This window comes from Heptranchias perlo, unplaced genomic scaffold, assembly GCF_035084215.1.
Source record: "Heptranchias perlo isolate sHepPer1 unplaced genomic scaffold, sHepPer1.hap1 HAP1_SCAFFOLD_73, whole genome shotgun sequence".
In the NCBI taxonomy this organism is placed as follows: domain Eukaryota; kingdom Metazoa; phylum Chordata; class Chondrichthyes; order Hexanchiformes; family Hexanchidae; genus Heptranchias; species Heptranchias perlo.
The window spans coordinates 2,128,161-2,138,129 of record NW_027139761.1 but is presented as its reverse complement, the minus strand read 5'-3'; the positions used below and the strand labels follow the sequence as shown (position 1 = coordinate 2,138,129).

The 9,969-nt window shown below is 43.7% G+C and overlaps 1 non-coding gene across 1 annotated transcript; it reads right to left on the bottom strand.

Annotated features, from left to right (window-relative positions):
- Positions 1-7,612: 7,612 nt before the first annotated feature.
- Positions 7,613-7,697, bottom strand: trnak-uuu (transfer RNA lysine (anticodon UUU)). Its single transcript is given in 2 exon segments — positions 7,613-7,648; positions 7,661-7,697. It is a non-coding gene; the product is annotated as a tRNA-Lys (tRNA).
- Positions 7,698-9,969: the final 2,272 nt, after the last annotated feature.

Below are 9,969 nucleotides of genomic sequence, written 5' to 3'. Positions count from 1 at the left end.
GTTTTATGGAATTTTCCCCCTGACACTGGGGAATGAATGAGTCAAACATTATAATTAGATATTGTTTATGGTGAAGCAGCAAATAAAACATTCCATTTTGAATGATTTAGTTTCAGTTATGTACAAAAAAAAGAAACTTTGACCACAACGTAATTCCAACAAGCCGCCTATTCGGTTGATGTCAGACACACTAACATTGCAGCACGAGGTGTCGCCACCGCGCAAATGGCCTTCATGTGTGCACGGATCTTTCAGACGCTTCGTGTGACACAAGAGCTTTCCAATCCCGCCACCTCCTGAACATCGAGGCGTCCGGCAGAAGCAGCATTCACCGCCAGGACCGATATCGCGCTACCTTTGCCGGTCTTCAGGAAATCCGATTCTGAAAATACAAAGCAGGACGGACAGTATCTGGAAAACAGTTAAACTTTCAGTGTTCAGACTTGGTGAGATCTATAAGCAGGACTTTGGCTAGATATTAACTGGAAGTGTAGTCGGAGTGCGCTGCTCTTTTATAAACTGTGGGCGTGTAGATATGAGTGCGATGTCTATACATAAATTGTGGGTGTGTATATATGAGTGAGATGTTTATATATTAATTGTGGGTGTGTCTATATGAGTGTGATGTTTATATATGAATTGTGGGTGTGTATATATGAGTGTGATGTTCCTATATGAACTGAGGGTGTGTGTATATGAGTGCGATATTTATATATGAAATGTTGGTGTGTATATATGAGTGAGCTGTTTATATATGAAATGTGGGAGTGTATATATGAGTGCAATGTTCATATATGAAATGAGGGTGTGTATATCTCAGTGTGATGTTCATGTATGAACTGAGGGTGTGTATATATGAGTGCGATGTTTATACATCAAGTGCGGAATGACCTGAAGGGACAATTCCACCCGGGATTATATGTTGTTCCAACGAATGACACAAAGTTCAATAAACATTAGGCGGAAATCACTCAGTTGGGCGGGCGTTAGACTGAAGATCTGAAGATCTCGGGTTTCTGCAGTTTTAGTTATTTACCCATAACCCTTCATGTTTTTCCCTTCAAGTACTCATCCAATTCCCCTTTGAAAGTCACGATTGAATCTGCCTCCAGCACTCACTCAGGCAGTGAATTCCAAATCTTAACCACTCGCGGCACAAAAGCGTTTTTCCTCATATCGCCTTTGATTCTTTTACAATCACCTTAAATCTTTGTCCTCTGATTCTTGACCTTTCTGCCAATGGGAGCAGCTACTCTGTCTGGACCCTTCAAGATTGTATCCACCTTCCCCTTAAATGCATCTATGTGATTTGCCTCAACTACTCCTTGTGGTCGCGCGCTCCACATTCCGACCAATCTTTCGGTAAAGATGTTGATCCTGAATTCCCGATTGGATTTATTAGTGACTATCTTATACTTATGACCTCTGGTTTTGGACTCGCCCACAAGGCAAGTGAAACCATTTTCTCTATGTCGACCCTATCAAACCCATTCATTATCTTAAAGACTTCTATCAGGTCCCCCTCGGCCTTCTTTTTTCCAGAGAAAAAAACCGTAGCCTGTTCATCCTTTCCTGATAAGTCTCTCCTCTCAGTTCTGGTATCACCCTTGTGAGTCTTTTCCACCTTCCCCAATGTCCCTATATCCTTCTTATAATATGGAGACCCGAACTTTGCCCAGTGCTCCAAATTTTGTCTAACCAAGGTTCACTGCAAGTTTAATATAACTTATTTGCTTTTCAATTCTATCACTCTAGAAATGAACCCCAGCACTTAGTTTGTTTTCACATGGCCTTATCAACCAATGTCGCGACTATTCGTGATTTGTGTATCTGTGACCTTAGATCCCTTTGCTCCTCTATCCCATTTAGACTCTTATTATCCAAGCAGTATGTGGCCCACTTATTCTTCCGACCAAAATGCACCACCTCACACTTAGCTATATTTAAATTAATTTGCCATTTACACGCCCATGCTGTAAGGTTATGAATGATTGCCTGTATTTTTCGCCTTTTTCCTTTGTATTAACTGGAGCTCCCAATGCGTCCGCAAATTTTCAAAATGTACTTCCGATTCCCGTGTCCAAATCAATAATGTAAATTTTGAACAACAACGGCCCCAGTACCGATAAATTGTGAACAATAGCAATCCCAGCACCGATCAATTGTGAAGAACAGTGGTCCCAGCACCAATAAATTGTGAACAACAGTGGTCCCAGCACAGATAACTTGTGAATAACAGTGATCCCAGTACCGATCAATTGTGAATAACAGTGGTCCCAGCACCACTAAATTGTGAACAACAGTGGTCACTGCACCAATAAATTGTGAACAACAGTGATCCCAGCACCGATCAATTGTGAAAAACAGTGGTCCCAGCACCGATAAATTGTGAACAATAGTGGTCCCAGTACCAATAAATTGTGAACAGTGATCCCAGCACCGATCAATTGTGAACAACACTGGTCCACCAATAAATTGTGAACGACAGTGGTCCCAGGACTTTTGATCTTGAACTACAGTTGAAACTTCTGCAGAACATGAAAAGAAGCGCCCAAATCGCTCCACGTGAATCTCAAACACTTTGGGAAGAAGTTCAGTGCAAACAATCAGGAATTTAAAGGCACTTCAATGACCTGCACTTTCTTTGAATAAGTTTTCTTCGACATTACATTCGAACCTGAAATCGCACTCGGCTTTCATCTCACCGAAGCACAGTGTCGCCGCTTTGTATCTGTCTGCCTGCAAGTGACGAGGTTGGACTAGGCACGGTCTTATCCAATTTTTGAAATCTCGCCAAGCTCCAGGGAAAGGAAACTTAGAGTCGAACTGTCCCTGTGAGTGATGAGTTGAAGGGAATGTCGCTCCAAGCAGATCGGGACAGAGCGCAGTGCAGCCACACAGGAGCTCCAAATCCACCCTCTCGCCAGTAGGCAATCACAAATTTTAATTGAACTATCCATTAGCCCAGAGTCACCCGCTGAAATCGAGTCTTTCTCGGACACATTTTTTTCTGAGCATTGGTTTAAAAGTGAAAACTGCGGTCCACTTCACTGCAAGTGCAAGAGAGAACTTTGTAGATGCTGCCCGCGTGCATCAAGACCTGGACAACATTCAGGCTTGGGCTGATAAATAGCAAGTAGCATTCGCGCCAGACAAGTGCCAGGCAATGACCATCTCCAACAAGAGAGAGTCTAACCACCTACCCTTGACAATCAACAGCATGACCATCGCCGAATCTCCCACCATTAACAACCTGGGGGTTACCATGGACCAGAAACTTAACTGGACCATCCATATAAATATTGTGCTATAAGAGCAGGTCAGAGGCTGGGTATTCTGCGGCGAGTGACTCATCTCGTGCCTACTCAAAGCCTTTTTACCATCTACAAGGCACAAGTCAGGAGTGTGATGGAATACCCTTCACTTGCCTGGATGAGTGCAGCTACAACATCAGTCAACAAGCTTGGCACAATCCCGAACAAAGCATCCCACTTGATTGGCACCCCAGCCACCACCCTAAACATCCACTCCCTTCACCACCGGCGCACCGTGGCTGCAGTGTGCACCATCCACAGGATGCACTGCAGCAACCCGCCAAGGCTTCTTCGACAACATCACCCAAACCGACGACCTCTACCACCTAGAAGGAAAAGGGCAGCAGGCGCTGGGTAACACGGCCACCTGCACGTTCCCCTCCAAGTCACACACCATCCCGACTTGGAAATATATCGCCGTTCCTTCATCGTCGCTGGATCAAAATCCTGGAACTCCCTACCTAACAGCACTGTGGGAGAACATTCAGCACACGTGTTGCAGAGGTTCAAGAAGGCAGCTCAACTCCAACTTCTCAAGGGCCATTAGGGATGGGCAATAAATGCCGGCCTTGCCAGCAACGCCCACATCCCATGAAAATATACAAATTGTCGAAAGGTTACAGCATGGGAGGAGGCCATTCGGCTCTATCAAGAGCAATCCAGGTAATCCCACTCCATCGCCCTTTCCCAGTAGCGCAGCATTTTTTTCCTTTCATGTCCTTATCCAATTCCCTTTTGAAGGCCATGGTTGATTCTGCCTCCATCACATCCTCGGGCGATGCATTACTGATCCTAACAACTCGCTGTGTAAAAAGGTTTTTCCTCGTGTCACCTTTGGTTCTTTTGCCAATTACTTTAAATCTATGTCCTCTGGTTCTTGAACCTTCCGCCAATGAGAACAGTTTCTCTCTATCTACTCTGTCCAGACCCTTCATGATTTTGAATACCTCTATCAAATCTCCTCGCAACCGCCTCTGTTCCAAGGAGAACAATCCCAGCTTCTCCAGTCTATCCACGTAACTAAAGTCCCTCATTCCTGGAATCATTCTAATAAATCTCTTCTGCACCCTCTCTAAGGCCTTCACATCTTTCCTAAAGTGCGGTGGCCAGAACTGGACTCAATACTCCAGTTGTGGCCGAACCAGTGTTTTATTGAAGTTGATCATGACTTCCATACTCTATGCCTCTTTATATCAAGCCCAGGATCCCGTCTGCTTTTTTAATGATTTTCTCAACGTGCTCTGGCACCTTCAACGATTTGTGCACATTAACCCCCAGATCTCTCTGTTCATGTACCCCTTTACAGTTGTGCCCTCTAGTTTATATTGCCTCTCCTCGTTCTTCCCAGCAAAATTTATCTCTTCGCATTTTTAGCGTTAAATTGCATCTGCCACTTGTCGGCCCATGCCACCAGCCTGTCTATAACCTCTTGAAGTCTATGACTATCCTCCTCACTGTTTATTTCCCTTCCAAGTTTTGTATCATGTCCAAATTTTGAAATTGTGCCCTGCACACCCAAGTCCAAGTCATCACTTTATATCAAGAAAAGCAATGGTCCCAGCACTGACCGCTGGGAACACCACTGTGCACCTCCCTCCAGTCCAAAAAACATCACCATCACTCTCTGTTTCCTGTCCCTTAGCCAATTCTGCATCTGTTGCGACTGACCCCTTTATTCCATTTGCTGCAATCTTAATGATAAGCCTACCGTGTGGCACTTTATCAATTGCCTTTTGAAAGTCCATATACACCACATCAACTGCATTACCCTCAACTACCCTCTCTGTTGCCTCATCAAAAAAACTCTATCAGGTTAGCTAAACACGGCTTTCCCTAATCAATCCACACTCGTCCAAGTGACTGTTAATTCTATCCTGGATTACCGTTTCTAAAAGTTTCCCCACAACTGAGGTTAAACTGAACGGGCTATTGTTGTTGGGTTAATCCTTACAACCTTTTTTGAAGAACGGTGTAACATTGCAATTCTCCAGTTCTCAGGCACCACCCCCGTATCTATGGATGTTTGGAAGATTATGGCCAGAAGCTCCGTAACTTCCACCCTTACTTCCCTCAGCAAATTGGGTTGCATCCCACCAGGACCGGGTGATTATCTAATTTAAGTGCAGCTGGAATTTCAAATACCTCTTCTTTATTATTTTTTAGCCCATCAGTAATTCAACTATATCTTCCTTTACTGAGACTCTGGCAGTATCTTCTTCCTTGGTAAACACATGCACGATGTCCTTTTATTTTATTCGTTCATGGGATGTGGGCGTCGATGGCGAGGCCGCCATTTATTGCCCATCGCTAATTGCCCTCATTTAGGATCTCGGCCATCTCCTCTGCCTCCATGAGTAGATCTCCTTTATGGTCCCTAATCGGCCACACCCCTCCTCATACTACCCGTTTAACGTTTACATGTCTGTAGAAGACTTTTGAATTCCCTTATATGTTGGACGCCAGTCTATTCTCATACTCTCTCGTTGTCCCTCTTATTTCCTTTTTCACTTCCCCTCTGAGCTTTCAATATTCTGCCTGGTGAATGAATGAATTAAAAAAAAACATGTTAGGATTTCCTTCAGTCTGAAACAGGAAGTTACTGGTTGATTAATCGCGATTTGAACAAGCATTCGTCTTTTTTACAGAGCTAATGAGTTTTGCGTAATTGATAAAGTGAATCATTTTGTAAAAGTTAATTCCCTCAACGGGAACCGGAGCCGTCTCCCGCACTGAGAGCATTTGCAGAAGGCAGCTCTCTTCTGCGATTTTCCTATAACAGCTCCATCGGTAGAGTTTCAGTCGTGTCGTGGTTATCACGTTGAACTAACCCGCGAAAAGTCCCCGATACACAACCAAACGGAAATATTGTGGAAAAAGTAGTGCACTCAGAATCACTAAATATAAAAAAGGAAGAATTCACTCTGTGTTTCGATATGAATAAAATACAACGCCTCACAAAACCGGTAGAGTTTCCTTACTCTGCCCAGTTCTACACACACTCAAGCACTACACATATACCGACAGTATCTCTCCCTCACTCCGGTTTCCTGCCCTGACGGTACAGGAAGCCCCTCTCAAAGCTGCACATTGCGACTGGTTTCAGTTGATTTGTGAAAGATCATTAAATGATCCTGCAGCGCTGCCTCGGTTAATAACTACAGTTATAAACAACATTCTATAACGAGGGGGCACAGATTTAAGGTGAGAGGGGAGAGATACAAAAGGATCCAGAGGGGCAATTTTTTCACTCAAAGGGTGGTGAGTGTCTGGAACGAGCTGCCAGAGGCAGTAGTAGAGGCGGGTACAATTTTGTCTTTTAAAAAGCATTTGGACAGTTACATGGGGAAGATGGGTATCGAGGGATATGGGCCAAGTGCAGGCAATTGGGACTAGCTTAGTGGTATAAACTGGGCGACATGGACATGTTGGGCCGAAGGGCCTGTTTCCATGTTGTAACTTCTATGATTCTATGATTCTATGATTGCAGCCGCGGCAACAAACACATCAGTTTTTCGATGTTCGATGTTCCCCAGCTCCTGGATTGTGTGAGGCCACGACAGCAACTTCATTCAGGCCGTCTGTCCGGCCTCGCTCTCTCCACTCACACGTTAGACCAAGAGAGATAGGAGCAGGTCTCGGCTATTCGGACCCTCGAGCCTGCTCCGCCATTCAATGAGATCATGGCTGATCTGATTTTTACCACAACTCCACTTTCCCGCCCTTTCCCCATATCCTTTAACTCCCTCACTGATCAAAAAATTTGTCTCACTCAGCCTTGAATGTATTCAATGACTCGGCCTCCACAGCATTTTGAGGTATAAATTCCAAAGATTCACAACCCTCTTGGAGAAGAAATTCCTCATCATTTCTGTCTTAAACGGGCGACCCCTTATTCTGAGACTATGCCCCATAGTTTTAGATTCCCCCAAGAGGGGTAACATCCTTTCAGCATCTACCCTATCGAGTCCCCTCAGAATCTTGTATGTTTCAATAAGATCTCCTCTCATTCTTCTAAATTCCAATGAGTATAAACCCAACTGTTCAGTCTTTCCTCACAAGACAACCCTTCCATACTCGGAATCAACGCAGTGAACCTTCTCTGAACTGCCTCCAATGCAAATATGTCCTTGTTGCTGGTGGAAATCAGAAAATTCCGCTTCAGACAAAGCATTACTGCCCATCCCTGGGAAACAAGATGCCACGGAAGCTTTGACAACACATCGCAGGCATCGTTTGACCCGCAGTTGTTGCTCCGATGCAAAGCAGAACTTTGTGAAGCCAGCTGTTTCAAAATTTATAGCCTGAACAGGGACTTGAACCCTGGACCCTCAGATCACTACCCACCTTAAAAGTCTGATGCTCTACCGACTGAGCTACTCAGGCGCTATATTCAAAAAGCTTCTATTATACAGATCCATGGTAGGAGTCTAACTTATCCCTCGGCGACGTCGAACCATGGTGAAGATCCGATTTATAAAATTCTCAGTAACGTGTTGAACATGACGTAAGAAACATGGACTCCGAACTTGTGATTTATAATTCTTTTTTCTGCCAAATGTCTTGTTATTAGTGAGCACCAATTAAAAAAACACTTTACCCAGTGGCTCAAAAGCTAAATTGTCCCACACGGGAGATGGAAAATGCCTCTCGACCTTTCACCGTATGAACATCTGTGAGCTGAACAATTTCTTCCGTTATACATTGACACCAGGCAGCAAATTTCCCTTCCAAATTTTCCTTACACGAAACTTCCAACCGACGAATAACCTCTTAACGAAAAGAAAAATTGTGTGTTTGGTTCTTTTGATTTAAAGATCTCGTACGGCCCCGTTGTCATATCAGCTGCCCCTCTCCCTCAAAAAACAAGTAAACTCGCACCTGCTATTGCAAGACGGTAGGCCAGAGGAACCCAACTGCCCAGATGGGAACACTAAGAAGTAGATGCGACATGGAACAGACCAGTTGTATCTTGAACTCCGGTCAAAATGTTTGAAGTGAAAAGTTCGACTTTTATCGGTGAGGTTCGCACTCACAACCTGAGCATTTCTGGAGCACCAAAAACGTTTCGCGAACTGTTCGATTGCGCTACAAGATCACAAAAGCGTTTAACTTTCGGTCTCTCGATTATCGTTTCGTGACAAACAGAAGCCTCCAATCAAGATGCGCTTCGTTCAATATCCGCAGTAAACTTTAAAAGCCGTGGAATCTGAAACAAAACCCCAGAAGATAAGAACTTTTAATTATATTATTATTATTAACTTAAGGACAATTTTTGATGGTACATTAAGAAGGATTTGGAGAAAATGTGAGATGAAACTAATCAACTCTCTCTGGGCTGTCGGTGACTGAAGAGATGAGCGTTATTTGACTTGGAAACTGAGGTTCGGAACTTTCCGATGGAGAAGTGTGACAGAAGATTGTGGTTAGTGACAGTTGCCGGGGAGATCCAGAGGAGGGGCAGAAAAGTCAAAGTCACAGCTGTGACAGCTCAAGTGCTTTGCTTATCTGTAATATTTAAAAAGTAATGTACAGTACGGGGCAAACCGATTTGGTATCAGTTATCAAAAATATTAAAAGACATAGGTTCAAAGACGGATTTGTGAAGAGGGAACGGATTTAACCGCCAGACCGAAATCATTCCACATGAATCTGAAGCGTCTTGGGGAAAACGGCAGCGCCAACTGTTATGTTCGTGTCATGATTTGAAAGACCCTCCAATTACCGACAGTATCTTTGAACCGGTTGTGCAGCAAAACCGCGATTGAAGCCGCTTTGTATTTGTCAAACGTGCAGGTGATGATATTGGGGTTGAAAAGGGTCGATTTCAATTTTATGAAATCTAACCATATGACCCGAAAATCGAATGTAAAATCGAGTTTTTCCTTTAAGTCGTGAATTGAAGTGAAAGGCGCATCGAACAGATCAGGGAAATGAAGAGCAGAATACGTGGATGGAACTTTCACAAGTGAAAATCCCTCTTTGTCGGAAGACTCAGTCCCCAGTTGCGGAGAGGATTGATATTTCGAGCTTTTATTCACCAGCCTCAACTTCAGCAATTTCCCGTTTGCTGACAATGACATGAGTCGAAATGAGCAGGTCCAACGAGCCGGTCTGTAACACAGGCCAATGACTCAGTTCAACTCGTTCACCAGTCACTGGGCTCCGTTATAGTCGCTACAGTCAGTAACACACAAAGATGAATCTGAAACAGAAAGAGATAATTTTTAACACTTTATATCAACCACCGGCGTTTCCCTCTTTCCGGCTTTTAGAACAATCTGTTTCACAGTTTGTCAAACCCGAAACAGCCTCTGGGATTTGCTGATTGAGAATTTCAGTAGAAATTGGGACCGTCACTCAGTATTGGAACAAACATTCACGCTGAGGTTTCGGGGTTGTTATTGGTTTATTTATATCAGTGAGTGACCGATTTTAAACTAGGTGAGGGTCTAAACCTAAGGTAAGAGCCTGCGATAGACAAGAGATTCTTCAATGTATCAAGTTAAATTACACTGATTCCACCAACACTGTACATCACATCCCTTAAACATTGTTACCTGTTACTGTATAAAACTGGTATGGGTGGAAATGGAAAATAACTGAAAAAACCTTCATTGTATCAAACTTAATTCTGATCATTATTATTATACAAACA